General features: G+C 38.3%; 1 protein-coding gene across 11 annotated transcripts in view; it reads right to left on the bottom strand.

The window, feature by feature from the left end:
* LOC138706305 (atypical protein kinase C-like) overlaps positions 1 to 16,759 on the bottom strand; it is a 789,643-nt gene that overhangs the window by 252,310 nt on the left and 520,574 nt on the right. The window lies entirely within an intron of this gene.

Below are 16,759 nucleotides of genomic sequence, written 5' to 3'. Positions count from 1 at the left end.
TTTATGCACACATCTTAGGATAATTATATTTAATTACATATACATTAATTCTGAATTTTACGTAGTTGACTTGAACATAATTCGCTTTTATAAATAGTATTTTTTTAAATTGAGTTTGAATTGTACGTATTTTTGTTCCCTGTGATGCATAATAAATATTCAATTTAACTTCACAGAATTTGTCTTACAACTTTGAAAACATTTTATATCTTTCCCATACGGGGGGGGGGGGGGCATAAAAGCTACATGACAGTGAAAACCGCTACTTCTTTACATCAGTGACCTCAATATTACGGGACTCGTACCGATAGGACAGTAAACTTACACAGCCCAGGCGAATAAAGAGCCGACATACTCCGTATTTTCATGCTAACGTATCTTCTTTTTCACGGGACATTTTCCATACATCTGAAAACAGGTGTAGGTCAGTCAATATCTGTCAAGCAATCACGTGAAAAAAAAAAAGGAACAACTGCTAGACAAACAAACGTTTATAAAAGAAGGTGAGCCTAATTCCAACAAAACAAAAACTGAAATTGTAAGAGGTTTCTAATAAATACGTATAGGCCTAATATAAAAATTCTTGATTGAAGAAAAGTTTTCTTAGTAAATACAAGCAGTGCATTTATATTAAAGTTTTAAGTTCTAGTAACTTTCTGTTGATAAAAACACATTTAGACAAGTTAAGAATCCTTAAGTCCTCTCAGTTCCCTATGTAATGTTAAAGTTATTCCTAATCACTCGAAAATTACCTTACATTTAAACTTTATTTAAGCTTAAACGTAGTTCTAAGTTGGGCGTAATTTAAATAATTTACTTTAAGTTATGTACTACCCAAGTTTTATTGCATAACAAAAGTAACATCATCTTCCTCTATCCCTTTGTGTCATGTTCATGCATCAGGGATTGTTCCTCTGAACTTACATTAGATATCTGCACAATGCGGGCCTCCATGGACGAAATGTTAACACGACGCAAAGATAGAGACGAGATACCACAGGGCAGTCAGGAGGCAATAGCTATAATACGTAAATCCATGCCGTGGTATGTATTGTGAATGGTAATAATAATAATAATAATAATAATAATAATAATAATAATAATAATAATAATAATAATAATTGTACATACATTTTTAACAAGAAATGATCATTCTGTTAATTTTGTATTTTAACTGAGAGACTTTTAAGTAGGCTACTTCTTGTCGTCTTTTGCCATGGTTTACAATTTAATTGTTGGATGTTAAACCTTTAGGGCCATATTCATAGACACTCTTAGCGCGGGCTTCCGGTAGATGATCAGCGAACTAACGTTTTTCGTATTCATAAACCAGTCTTAGCGATATGATATGATATGAATTCTGTACAAGTAATCAGTCGATAGCCAGGGCTAGTTTAGCGCGGGCTAGCGAAATGTCTATGCATAGCACCCATTGTGTATAACATAAATGATTTGTATCCAGAACATTTTTAAAACTTGTAATGGTAACATCATAAAAACTAATACTTGTATGTGTAAAACTTGAATACTATTAGAAACCAGGTATATATGAGTGTTCAAAAATAACATTAACCTATATATTGGGACGTGAAGATGCTGTAAAGGCGAAAACGTTTGTTCCCCTTCTCCGCCAATTACATTGCACAATTATGTCATAAAGTGTATTAACTTGTTATTAAACAATAAAAAGGTAAGTTATAGACTGAACAGATAACATCAATTTTGTATCATCATAAACATGGAACTAAAAGATCCGATTTTATACGACTAGAGGAACCACAGTGTTTCACAAGCGTGCAGCTTTTAGCCATGGTACCTACTTTGGTCCAAGATTATATAATAAAATGATTGAAAAATACCGAAATTTGGAAAATTTCAGTATCAGAAATTTCAAAAATAGCGTTAGGAATTTAATGTTTAAATAATATATATTGGTTTAATATGTATATGTATTTGTATAAGTTAAAATGTTAAAATTGAAACTGTATTTTTTAAGTTAATTTATTCCTAATTTTTTTTTACTTGACCCACTTTATGTCAAATAATTATCTTTATTTGTATTAAGTATGTGTTTAGATAACTTCCTGACTCCTTCAAGGAATAATTAAGATTGTATTTTTGTGAATGTTATTACTCGACCGAGGCCAATGGAGTCCTGCAGCCCGCAGCGCCACTTGTACTTCGCCTTCATTCGTATAGCGTCATCGCTATAGTTCACATTACGACCGCGGCTCCACTCGCCTCGGTCGAGTAATATTTTACTAACAATAAACAATTTACAATAATTATCATCGTGAGTTATCGGAACAATATATCAATAAAATTGTTACGTTAAGGGGCTTCATAATAATAAAATTTGAGATATTATAATGAATAATATTTAAGAACAGCGATCTCTGCAGTAACAACGTTAGCAGGCCGACGCACTTATTTTAACCCAACTCCTCAATTATGATTGCACTATAGGCAAGGAGGAATTAAAATAGCAGACAAGATCACAACTCTTGAAAGAAACCTTCACAGCAACATCAACAACCAAAAATCTTAAGAGGCTTGCTCGATAGAGAGAACTCTCAGTTAGTTATTAGAATAGCGACACTCGGGCCTGGGTTCGAATTCAGATTTAACTATTTCCAGATTGGGTAGTCTGACGGCGAGTCCTCAGATTCATATCGCCAAATATCATCTCGCTGTGACCTATTTTTCTGACACAACATTTACCACGAAGTTGATACAGCATCGTGTAATAAAATTTAAAATAGCTGTATTTGTGTAAAACCGCAATGGGTCTATTATGAAGAAATTTCTAACGATGTGTAACATAGAGCACAAAGTCTCACAGTTTACAACGGTGTTTTCCAAACTTCCTCAACAGCGGAGCCCTTAAACTTTGTTAAAAACTACAGACCCGCACTTTCCTGTCTACATAAATTAGGAAAGTCTAGTCCAACTTTACCGCTGCATCAGTTCCTGAGCTCCACAGGACACCAGGTATCTCCACAGACTGAATGTTTGAATTAAAACATTTTAACTGACAACTTACGCAGGCCTCTGGCGCCTTGTTCTAGGCAACACTGTTCGCAACATTCATGTTTAAACTCCTTCCTTAAGCTACATTGTCATCAAATTCCAATCCAGATATACTAATAACGATCGCGATGATGATCTTCTTAATGGTAAATGGTGATTGGACATTGATACCATAGCGTCGCTGATCGATAACAAGAAAGAAAGTCATTAGCTCAACAAGTTACAAGCTCAATCCCCGTGACTTACACGCCCCTGTTGACCCACAGCGCCGCAATGCCGTGTAACGTTTCTACAGACTTTGCGAAGTCCGCCGTCCACGTCACGTGTCTTTGTAAATGAAGCCATTTCACCCACCCCAGCACTTGAGTAGAAAGATGTTCAACTCCGCCTCTTTATCGATTGCACGGCAATGTCCTAGGTTTCTAAACCGAAATACATGACTAAGAAACTTAAAAACTTGCAATGAACTAGTAAATACCGCACCGTTAGCTAAGAGATTTCAATATAGGTTTCACGTCAGATGCTCGTGTTCAAAATTCGAAGGATTAAAATACTTTTTAAGGCACGTTTTCGTAGCGTAGCCTACTATTGCTTCTTAGCGAGCGATTGATCATTTCTTCATTAATCATTATCAGAAAAAGGAGCATCTTCTGCGGACCTCTGGAGAAAGAACTAAGGAAGAGACTAATGAACTTCTTTGTGTGGAGTGTAGTATTGAATGGGGCAGAAACATGGACATCCCGACGAAGTGAAGAGAAGCGAATAGAAGCATTTGAAATGTAGATATGGTAAAGGATGGATCGTGTGGACAGATAGAGTAAGAACCGAAGATATGCTAGAAAGAGTGAATGAAGAAAGAATGATGCTGAAACTGATCAGAAGAGGAAAAGGAATTGGCTGGATCACTGGTTGAGAAGAAACTGACTACTGAGGGATGCACTGGAAGGAATGGTGAACGGGAGAAGAGTTCATGGCAGAAGAAGGCAGAAAATAGAAAAGACTGGAGAATGCTGGGTTTGCGGTGAAAGACCTGCCCTTGGGCAGAGCACAACGAATGGATGAAATCCTTTATTCTGTACCATGGATGAATAAAGTTTATGCCAGCGAAGAGCTAAACAATTTCGAAGTTATCCCTAAAGGCAAGCGCTTAGGTCAAATATGAAAATCTGAACTCCCCTCACTGAACATAAACCATGTATTTGGTATCAAGTCTAAATATAATACTAAATTAATGTCACTGTAAACCAAAACCAATTCGATTTGAAGTCAGTTGTTCTTGCATTCAGGTAACAATATGCTTTACTTATAGAAGAACGTGCTCAAAATATGGTCCTTGCGTCTCGAAAGAAGTCCTGTGATTTCATCATCATAGACTCTGTCATCGTACAAACATTCAGCTGCGTGTTGAATTCGTTGGCAACATTCTTCAACGCGTTGATGGAGTGTTTCACCTTTACCAACTGGTTTAAAGCAATTAAAGAATTTAAGTTGGTTTCACAAGTAAAAATCAAATTGATTCGTGTGTCATCAAGGCGTTTATCTATTCTTTGGATGTTCTTCACATGATGAACTATACAGTGACGAAATGATGACGTCCAGCTTCAGCTACATTACAATCAACAACCCATACATGAGACAAAGGAACACTAGAGGTAGAGAGGGACTTAGAGCATCCCTGAGCACTGCAATATACATCAGTTTTTTGTGCATCTATGAAGGAATGTGTTGCGTGCCGACTGTGCTGCTGACCTTTGACGGTGATTTTCCGTTTCTTACAGATCTCTATAATGTGTAGTTAGTCAAATTTTCTTCAGGCAAGAGGAAATCTATGGGGGCTTCAGTGCCTCTTACACAGAACTGTGAGTCGTTCAGAAAGCACAACCACTTACTTCCATCTACCAATTTTTGGACAAACAGTGAGGAATATCTACTGAGGCGAACGGCGACTCTGACATCACGCAAACACATGAGATGCCATATCTTTTTAGACAATGAACTAGGAATGCTATGACAATGAAAGGGAAATTAGGAAGGGTGTTGGTGGAATGAAAAACGGCGGAACCCAGAGAAAAACCCTTACAACAGTGGCTTTGTGCACCAGTCCGTAATCGCTGAGATTTGAGCTTTACCACCTGAGTTACCAAGGCGGCTCTATACAAGAGATGCATGTCTGCCATTTCTCAACTTGAATAAGTTATCACTTATCATACACAAAGTTGAACTATACGCTACAATAGAACGCGCTGGCCTTGTCAAAATAACTAGTATTTTTAATAATCCATTTAAGAACGATCTATCAATGGTGACATTATGTATGCACAGACCCAGAAACAAAATTTGGGTCCACACCTGTAGAGTAACGGTTAGCGCGTCTGGCCGCGAAACCAGGTAACCAGGATTCGAATCCCGGTCGGGGCAAGTTATCTGGTTGAGGTTTTTTCCGGGGTTTTCACTCAACCTAATACGAGCAAATGCTGGGTAACTATCGGTGCTGGACCCCGAACTCATTTCACCAGCATTATCACCTTCACTTCATTCAGGCGATAAATAACCTGAGATGTTGATACAACGCCGTAAAACAACTCACTAAAAAGAAAATTGAGGCATCTGAATTTTTCAAGCATGCACTGAATGTTATAACTAGAACTTCGAAAATTCAGGTGGCCCAAATTTTGTTTCTGGGTCTGTATAGTATTACAGCGACGCTTTCAAGTGCAAAGATTAGGCATATTCAGTGTCGCAAATCACAGTGGTCGAGAAATGGAGCCCTATGTCAGGGACAGGTTTTTTTCTTTTTTCAAGTATCGTAAGTCAACGACAGGGATCTCCTATATTCACTCCTCTCCTGTAGTAAGTCTTTTAAAATCCATTGCCTTCGTTTCAATTTTAACTTGCGAATCTTAGCTCCAAAGCAAGAGTGGTAACTTCGAGACCATAACACCGTGTGTGATTGTGTGTGCAAGTGCTAAAAGATTCCAAATGTTTATTCCAACGTTAAGTTGTATATTTTTAGTGCTTATTTTACTGACACAGTCGAAGTACGGAATGGAGTATTCTGCTGATAAAGATAAAAATGAATGCAACAAAAACAAAGTTTCTAAGATCATTTCTGGCTTTAACCATATCTAATGAAAAAGGAACTGAAATTCGTGCAATATAAGTGATCAATACCGCAGATGAGATAACGGAATACTAGCGAAAATGAGAACAACGTGTGAAAAGGGTGGCTGAACATCGTTTCCCATTATTGGCTTATCGGTATCCACCGAGAGGCCTAGTTATTGGACGACTCAGCCAAAGCGGTAAGAGTGAACAGCATTTTCAGGTTCTATACAAACGGAACAATGATATAAAGACAACAATCGCTATGACGATAAACATAAGAAGTTTTCTATTTAGGATGGAAATGTTAGAAAAGAAATTTTGAACAATGAATTAATAATTATAAGAAAATGCTTAATAGAAACGTGACACAGATCCCGAGGACTGCGTGAATATGTCACTGTTTTATTGTATTATAATTTATATATAAAAAGACCTAGCCATAATTTAATTATATTCGCGTGTTTATCAAATACATCTCTAATTTTTAATGTGAAGTATAACTTTATAATTTGCCCTATGATTAATTTTGAAGGGCTGCAGTATTTTGACTGTGAACAGATAGCATAATTATTAGTCAACTGAGGATTGGTATGAATGGTTTATTGTTAATTTTCGATAACTAGGTACTGTATATGATTTTATTCAAGGTTTATTCACTTGCATGTGGATACTCGAAAGATGACAGCACGTCTGCGCTTCAACATGTGCACCACAAAGCGGAGACTTTTTGAATTTCAATGCTGCGATTAAAATGCTAGATTTCCTCATCAATTGGACCTCGAACAAAGACGAACTCACGTAAAAAAATATAATCGTTCAGTGCAGCGAAATAAGTTTACCAGTGATAAGAGTATTGGAATATATTTTACAGTTTGGTACAGGCCTAGATCATATATATCCAAATTGATCGGCCTTATAGGCTTTGACGGTAACAAGTTTTGTCAGGTTTACTATCCTGCAATCTAGTTGTTACATAAGAAGACACGTCATAATTCCATTTGAATTGCATTAGCGACTGTACTGCCATCTCGTGTTCGTTTGTGAAGGACGGGTGGCGATCCTGGCGGTTGTTCTCTTCAAAGTGCTACCGATTTTAACATAGGGATGAGCAATCTGTTATATGATCTAGGGTACAGGTTACGGTTGCACAAGATGTTGTTTTACAAGATTTTGTGGCTTTGTACCTCTGCCATACCTTCTGGACGCCAGACACTGTAGCAACATTACCAAGTTTTCTTGCAATTTCCTTGAATGTGTAGCCTTCTTCTCGAAGTGTGACTACCCTACTTCGTTTAGATGGTGTAAAGTCCTTTCGTGGAGCCGTTGTGATAAAATGATCAATAAAGTTTGTTGTAAAGCAATCAGGTGTTAACCGAACGAAATCTTAAGTCAGACTAATGAAACACATTAACAATGTCCATATTTTATGCTAACAGTGCTCAACAATGCTTCTACTGATCAACAATAACCTTAATATCAACAATGGACTAGTTTTTATTACAGTAAATAATGGAAAATTATAATGAAATCTGAAATTCATATTTAGATCTTAAACGACAAGAACATAATTTCCCACATAGTAATGATTATTTATTGTTAAAATATTCAGGATTTAATATAATACCTTTATTATAACCTCATAATTAACGAATCAGTCACGAGTAACATTTTCAATTGTATAAATCTGTGAATCGATATAGATGTTATAATGACTCAGTACAAAAACAAAAAGTTTCCAGAATTATGGCCACCAGTGTACGATATCCTAAACCCATGCTTGATAATTCTGCACATACTCCAGATGGATAGTATAAGGTCGTACTCTGGTGGTGTGGTCAACACGACACCGGGTCTCCACCGAAGGCAACACAGGACACCACGTTGACAAGGGAAAAAAATCCACGCATCAAGCCGAATTCTAACACACGACTGTAACTTCCACGCAGTGTCATGCAGCGATTTAAACCGTATAATGAGAAAATATCGACAGGAAAACTGCAGCTATTGTTTCCTACCATGTCGTCGGGCTGCGATTCACTGTTTTCTCACCCGGAAGAACAAGACCACGCAGAGTGGGTTGGGGTTGTTTTGGCTATTTGCCATGTTAATTATCAGACAAAAGCGAAGCGGCCGGTCGCGAGAGAATTACCCCTGCGATGACACCCAGCGAAGAGCCGGTTAATGATCTACCCCCACCACACTCCCGTTCTGCAGAGCAACATAACCTACGGGGGGCAGTGTGCGTATAAATATGTCGAATCAACTGCAGCGTTTAAATTCGATGAAAATGAAATCCCCTCCATTCTATATTACTATTACTACTGCATTATCCATCCAAATGGGAACACGATCGTTAAGGCGCATCCCTGAAAGCAAGATTGTGTTTTCGGAAACCCGCCAAGCACATATCTGCTTTCCATTCTGTGGCATCTCGAGTATAATATGAGATGTGCTGACTTCATATCATGTGAATCTTATCGTGTATTTGTATTATGTTAATTCAAAAACCCAGTGATATAAGCTCACATTTTCTTTAACGTTTGATTTCGGAAAGTTTCCAAAATTATACGAGGGTGGTTACTATTATCTGTATACATATGTTCGTAATAATACGAAGGATATCCGAAAAATAAATTCTGCTAGGCCATTAAAAATATCCACATAGTTGCAAACTTTTTATAGTGCACAACTCGGAACTACAACATCCAATCATTTTTCAGTATAGTCTTCAGTCAAAGCGAGACAAATAGAGTTTCACAAGTTTTAGGATATCCTAGTCACAGAATTCTACCGCCTATGATTTGAGTCACGCCTGAGCGCTGAATGACCCTCCTTAACTTCTTTAATGTCTGGCAATACACCTCTGCATTGATTGTGGTACCTCGGGCCATGAAATCCACTAGCAGCACTTCTTTTCTGTCTCAAAAGACAGCGGCCATGAGTTGGCGGGATTTTAAGACGCAGCACAAATTCTGGATGGTCACTGTAAAGTAACTTAAGGCCACATGACCATCACTCGACTGCAATTGGCTGCGTTCTGAGTCACATTATGTTCTCGCAGAGGAAGAAATGACACACTTTCGGACGAAACTTACCGCACCACATCATAAAGGAAATTATTTTCCTGATAACCCTCATACATGTTTGTTTCTCTATGGTGAAACAATGCTCGAATGTTAAGTTCTGAATGTGTGAGGAAAAATACTGATTCACATGTTTTTCAAACTTTACTTACTTACTGGCTTTTAAGGAACCCGGAGGTTCATTGCCGCCCTCACATAAGCCCGCCATTAATCCCTATCCTGAGCAAGATTAATCCGGTCTCTTCCATCATATCCTACCTCCCTCAAATCCATTTTAATATTATCTTCCCATCTACGTCTCGGCCTCCCCAAAGGTCTTTTTCCCGCCGGCCTCCCAACTAACACTCTATATGCATTTCTGGATTCGCCCATACGTGCTACATGCCCTGCCCATCTCAAACGTCTGGATTTAATGTTCCTATTTATGTCAGGTGAAGAATACAATGCGTGCAGCTCTGCGTCGTGTAACTTTCTCCATTCTCCTGTAACTTCATCCCTCTTAGCCCCAAATAGTTTCCTAAGAACCTTATTCTCAAACGCCCTTAATCTCTGTTCCTCTCTCAAAGTGAGAGTCCAAGTTTCACAACCATACAGAACAACCGGTAATATAACTGTTTTATAAATACTTTCAGATTTTTTGACAGCAGACTAGATGACAAAAGCTTCTCAACCGCATAATAACAGGCATTTCCCATATTTATTCACACTTTACTGGAAAAAAAAATTCAAACCAGCTACCGACTAGTGTTAAAGACTGGAAGTGATGGAGTCACAAAAAGAAGTACCACATTCAATTCGTGCAAAGGTTTCAAAGAATGTGACAAGAGTCTGATTAAAAAAATAAGCCTAGTGTTTATCTTACGTGAAATTTCCCAAAAAGCATTGTTAGGAAAACTGGAGCATTCAGCGTCGAGTGACACTTAAAATCCGGGACGTTTTGCATTGCGCTTCGTATTGGAATTTGAGCATGTTATCTTTCAAATGAAACTTCGGTTCCCATATAGCCTATTTCTTCGGCCGAAGGTTTATAACTGAATATCTGTTTAGGGATCCGATTTTCGTTCATTCTTTCTAAATGCCCTACCATGTTATTTTTATCGTGTCTTTTTCTCATTTAAGATCTGTATTTGCAGCGAATATTTGATATCATTAACTTTTTTTACTTGATTTAACGACGCTGTATCAACTACGAGGTTATTTAGCGTCGATGAAATTAGTGATAACGAGATGAGGCCAAGGATTCGTCATAGATTACCTGACATTTGCCTTACGGTTGGGGAAAATCTCGGAAAAAACTCAACCAGGTAATCAGCCCAGGCGGGAATCAAACTCACGCCCGAGCGCAACTCTGGATCGACAGGCAAGCGCCTTAGGCGACTGAGCTACATCGGTGACTCCATTGACTTTAAATTACCGCTATTCAATTAATTTCATATCGATATTTTGTTTTTTTATACATCTTCTCAAAGTCAGCCACGTATAACTACAAGAAATTTCATTTCGCTTCCATGTAATCGAGTTAGTCGTTCTGCGTAGCAACCCAATTTCCATATAGAGTTCGAAAAATTAAAATACATTCGAACTTCCCAAAGGAATACTTTCAATTGTCAGGTAGAAATGCAGACAAAACAAGGAGAAACTTACTTCCCTCTATTAGCGAAAGGTCATCGCTATTCTTGCCCGTTGATAAGGCAGAGCTCAGTGATAACATAGCCAACACAAGTGACTAGCCCGGAACCAATTGTCAGCGGAACACTATTATCTACACACGATCTTCATCTGCAAATCCCTTTCCAGTTGCACGGATATGGAAATTGCGCTGTTGTACAGAACAGAACGACAAAACTCGATTAGATGGAAGCGAAATGAAATGTACTCGGGCTATACATGGCTGGATATGCAAAGATGTATAGAAGCAAAATATCGATATAAAATGAATTGGGTACATTTGAAGTCAATGATAAAATTAGAAGCAGAGAAAATATTGGATTGAACGCTGTAATAGAATGGATGCCTCAAAGCTTTCTATAAATATTAGATATACCCAGCACGTAGGTTTCAGAAATACAGAAATCCCATGAGACATAGGTCTACTGCTTGCGAGAGAACCTTCCAAAATCATCACGAAGGTAATCTTAGAAAACTAGTTAACGAATCATAAAAAATTAGTTACAAAACTGTCAATGCGCCACTTTCAGGGCCGATTTAGTCTTTTTTTATTTCACTTATTGCATTCCATACATCTTACATTAGCAATGAAGCCTTAAGATGTGGAACAAGTTAAAATTTTATAAGAATACGATCACAATTTTTAGATTTTTTTTTTTTTTTTACAATTTCAATTTTTTTAATTTTTTGGCGAGATGTAGTGAGATGAGGTGAAGCCGGGGATTCGTCAACAAATTACCTGGCATTTGCCTTATGGTTGGGAAAAACCTCGGAAAAACCCAACCTGGTAATCAGACCAAACGGGGTGAAGTGAAGTGAGGCCGAGGACTCGCCATACACCACCCGGCATCAGTCTGTAATTTACAGACAGGCTTTACAATTTTACAGGTTTTGAATTGAATTGCATTTCGGGAAGGGAGACATTACAAACTAACACTGCGGCTTTTCTTTGTTACTTTTGTTAGACTAACCCTCAAGCTAGACGCATTCCCAAACTTACACGGCTGACCACCGAGACTCGCTGCGTACCTACCCAGGTTTCGAGCAGACAATCCCATTCGTTCCAAGACCAGCCCTATCCGTGCGTCGCCAGTCGACATTCGGAGAATGCTATGCAATAATGACGTAATGTAAAAATGTTGACGAAGTGATGTAGTTGTCTAATATGTGGAAACGGGAGTACCTCGAGCTTGTCCTTTACAAAGTGTCACTATAGATGTTTCATTGGAAAATCCACAGACCTTACCGGGACTCGAACTCGGACCCCTTCCGTGACAGATAGGTCTGACCATTTAGCCGCTGAAGGGGACACCTTTACCGATTTAGCTGATGATAAATTAAGTATCACAAAGAGCCTTGTCAGACATCTTGCTTCAACAGGCTGACTAAAAGGGTGCTGAAACACAAATTTTAATCACACTCTTTAGGAGCTTCCTTTAATGCAGTGGTCGTCAGCACTCGCTGAAATGTGCAAAGGGTAAGCGGTGCAGTTCCGTGTGCCCCGTCGTGCAGCAGGAAGAGATAGAGAGTATACCCTCTAGCAGCTACGAGAGCACCATGGTACACTGTGTTTACAGCGGGTAAGCCACGCTAGCCCCAGGGTGCTCTGCGCTGACGACCGCTGCTTTAATGTCTTAGAGTTCGTATTGACAGTTCGTTTTATTTTGCGTTTTAGCTTTTTCAGAGCATCTCCATGTATAGGGAAGTTGCACTGTTGTATTAGATAGGTAGTAAAGAGTTTCAAACTTTAAATTTCAAATATCTCAGAAAAATGAAAACGTGACATTCATCGTTATTCCCCCACATATCTCCATATATAAAATATACGTAGTGAAGATTTTTAGATGGTTATTTAACGATGCTGTATCAACGACGAGGTTATTTAGCGTCGATGAGATGGTATTTGGCGAGATGAGGCCGAGGATTCGCCATAGATTACCTGGCATTCATCTTACAGTTGGGGAAAATCTCGGAAAAAACCAACCAGGTAATTAGCCCAAGCGGGGATCGAACCCGCGCCCAAGCGCAACTTCAGGCCGGCAAGCAAGCGCTTTAACCGACTGAGCCACGCCGGTGGCTCATAGTGAAGATGATGTTCGACACGGCGTACCACGTAAACACAAAATCTGCATGCATCATAATTGAGTGTGTGTTTTCAACTTCATTGAAGTAAATGGGCGAAATGGACATAATTCTCCCCAGATTGCATACGTACGCGAATAGAAAATTGAACCATGTAGATACAGCTTTAGTTGTCTAACTATATAAGCTTATTTACTATTATAAGTAAAATGTATATTACTTGATTTAATAAAAATACCCTATAGATTATATCTGCAGTGCTTGGGAAAAGTGACATAAGTCAGTTTTCACAAACCTTTTTTGATAATTTATTGACAACTTACGGAACATCTGCTCGCTTGGAAAAAGAGACATAAGTATTTCTCCCATTACAATAATTCACACAGAACAAAATCAAATCGACATAAACCAGTGTAAGTCGTCAATAAATTATCAAAAATGGTTTGTGGAAACTGACTTATGTCACTTTTCCCAAGCACTGCAGATATTATCTTCCTGTCATGTACTCTACGAGACTTCAACAAACCGGAGACAATCTCAAGTAGCGAAAAATTCCAACACGAAAAGAGAGATTCTTCACATAATTTTATTCGTTGCTGAATACTATGAATGTACAGGGACATCATTTTATTTATACTAACATTTTTAATATTAACCTATCTATACCTTTAGAGAACCGGAAACACCGCTTGCTCCCCCCTCCAAGACTGGAGTTCGATGATACTGGCGTAAAACACAAATCACTCTACTAGGTATAGGATGGAAGAAAAGTAGTTCATCCATTTACGTAAACTAGGAAATATCGCGATTTTGAGTTTGATAATTTTAATTAGGTTTTTCTTTAATCAAAGTACAGTACTGTATTAAGAATAAGTGTTTTTACTCACGAAGTGAGTTATCCATGCGAACGTATTCATTATGCAGTGTATATTATACTGTCTACAGCACATTAGCGTACAATATAGAGGAAGAAGTTAAATTGAAAAATAATCATAATATGGATATTTAAACACAATTTTGAAAATGGTGGCCGTTCATTTCGATACAGGCTTCAGTTCTTTTGTGCATATTATCGCACTATAGACTATTGCATCTAATTCCAATTGCCAGTTTCGTCCTTCGTACTAGTAACTCATGTTGAAATAATTCTGCACCTACTCTACGTACTGTGAATTTAATCTTCACTTCTGCCCGATCCGAAAATATAAAATTACTCATACATGCTATCTACTGTCCGTCCAAGTGGTTATGCCGCAGGATTGTAGAAAGGGAGGAAATCACGTGACAGTTAATTACTTAACGAGGCCCTTTTATTTAAGTTAAATTAAACAGCTGTATAATATTACGTAAACGTCCAATTCCTAAGAGAAATTAATGTTTTCAGAAAAGAGCTAAGACAGCCCAGCTTTTACAGAGGGGCGAGCAGAAGCAGGTGGGGGAAATCGGGATGCGACGTAGGCAAACGGACAGCTGTGCGAAAATATGATTTCAATATTGAAAGCTCTTTCGTCACTGGAAAACGCGAACATATTTCTGGAACGTACTATACCCAGTAACTCAGTACTGCTTACTATCTGCGGTCTTGGTTCTGTGTGGAGTTGGAACTTCCTTAGTAGAAGGGGTGGGAGTGAAGTACATTAAAAAACTCAGGTACAATAAAAATTGAAGTAAAAATAAAATGATGTCCCTGTATATATTTTCTTACGAAAAAAATTCAGAAGAAATGCTACAGTCGATTAGGAGTATATAAACATCTTGTATAACTCTGTTATGAGATCTTCAAACAATTACTTCACGTTGTTATTGGATTAAAGATCATTTTCATGTTCACTTTCTCCGGATGAATAAACTGATTTGCAGGTACCGAATATGAACTAAACCCGTAACTAAATTATAGAGAAAAAAAGACTGTACAAAGCGAAAAAAAAATCAGCAAACCAAAAATCACGGGACTGAAAACAGGCATTTCTTTGAATACAATACCCAAATCAATTCTTTTCCGCTACATCGAAATACATTCTCTAGCATTTTGTAAGGGGGGGGGGAACTAGGAGTACAAAAAAATCTTCAGATATATGAAACAAATGAAGCAAGCGGGTTACGTACTTTAGAGGGTGGCAGAGGGAAAGAGCCAAACCTCCCTTCCAATCAACCGCCATCCCAGAAAAGAAACTCTGCGTCTTTCTTCAATTTCATTATACCAACTGGTTTCGAGCGGGAAGCAATTTATATGTTAAACCGCAACATTTCAATACCGGCAAGGTAAACAGGGCGGGGTTGTGTCCCATCAAATGAAATAAACGGTTCAGCAGTTTGCACATACGTTCTATACAATGACGCTTGTTAGTTTGTTCGTATAGTTCGAAAAGCATTGATCCACCGGGGAAGTCGTAGATTACATATTATGTGAATCTTGGAAAAGGTGAGGTGGGATCAGATTACGATAGGTGAAGTAAATGGACGAAATAAACTAAAGAAAGTAATTGGTAATTGGAATTTGCTTAACGCTGCTTCAACTGCAGAGACTAAATCAGGCTGACTATCTGATTGATCTTTTGTCGAGGTTTCCCTAACCGTAAAGCGAATATCAGGTAATCATATGGTAGATCCTCGGACTCATTTCGTCATAATATCTCCTGGCCATCTCCAATTCTATCGACTCAAGATAAATACGCAGGTCATATAACGTCAAGAAATAGCATTAAAATAAGATGGAGGAAAGAAAGAAGATTTACTTTAAGACAATAAAAAGTAAGATATGTTACGGTAAGGTGAATGAGATTAAATAATTGACTGTGTTTGATAAGGTGAGAGAGAGGCAAAATCAGATAAGTAAGGAATGCTATTTTCAGATAAAGTAGGATTAGAGAATATAGTGTATAATAATTTGAGGTATGAATCAGGGCAAAAGTTTAAGAGATAGTAAGCTTAGCCAATATAAGGTCAAGAAACAACAGGAATAAATAATGTACATTTATCTTTCACACTTCTTTGACAGAAATATTTCGACAAACGACTGAAGTGGACTTCTAATCAATGTCTCTTTTGGTATTGCATTGGACATTCATATAGCGCAGCAGTGGTAAGTTATCCGCGTGGGATACTCATACACAGAGTGTTTCAAAAAGATTGTAAAAATCTTCGTGGGGTTGGAGGGCAGGACTTTTGGAGCCGTTTGAGATAGGAAATGCATGTCCGCTGAAGCCTCCTTTCAGAGCTGCGTCATTGTGAAAGGGTTGCCCTTTTAAGCCTTGGTTTTTCTGAACCGACGCATGCGACGTGCGGGGTGCTTGGCCCGCCCCGCACAAATCCGGACTAACGAGAGATAGTGAGTGGTTTCTATAACTGCGAGATGCGCGTACCTCGCAACTATAGAAACCACTCACTATCTCTCGTTAGTCCGGATTTGTGTGAGACGGGCCTCGCATGTCGCATGCGTCGGTTCAGAAAAACCAAGGCTTTACCCCTGCACGTTACTTAAGCACAGATTACTGGAGAGTACATAGAACGAGCAGCGTTGAATTAAGCACAACGTAATGAGCGCATGAAGTGATCGGCTTAATAAAATATCACAAATGTCACATTTTTATCCAAATTCAACGCGAGGAATGCTAGTATTATGTGCCATTCCGTATTGACAAGGGAAATATTGGGAATCTCAAAGTAGTAGGTATTCAAAGGTGTACCGTTCCAGGTGTTTTTTAATTTTAGTAGCTATTTCACGACGCTTTATCAACATCTAAGTTATTTAGAGTCTGAATGTGATGAAGATAATAATGCCGGTGACATGA

The sequence above is a fragment of the Periplaneta americana genome, chromosome 9 (genome assembly GCF_040183065.1).
Source record: "Periplaneta americana isolate PAMFEO1 chromosome 9, P.americana_PAMFEO1_priV1, whole genome shotgun sequence".
NCBI classification, from domain to species: Eukaryota; Metazoa; Arthropoda; class Insecta; order Blattodea; family Blattidae; genus Periplaneta; species Periplaneta americana.
Note: the sequence above shows the minus strand (reverse complement) of the source record. Positions and strands in the feature narration are given on the sequence as shown.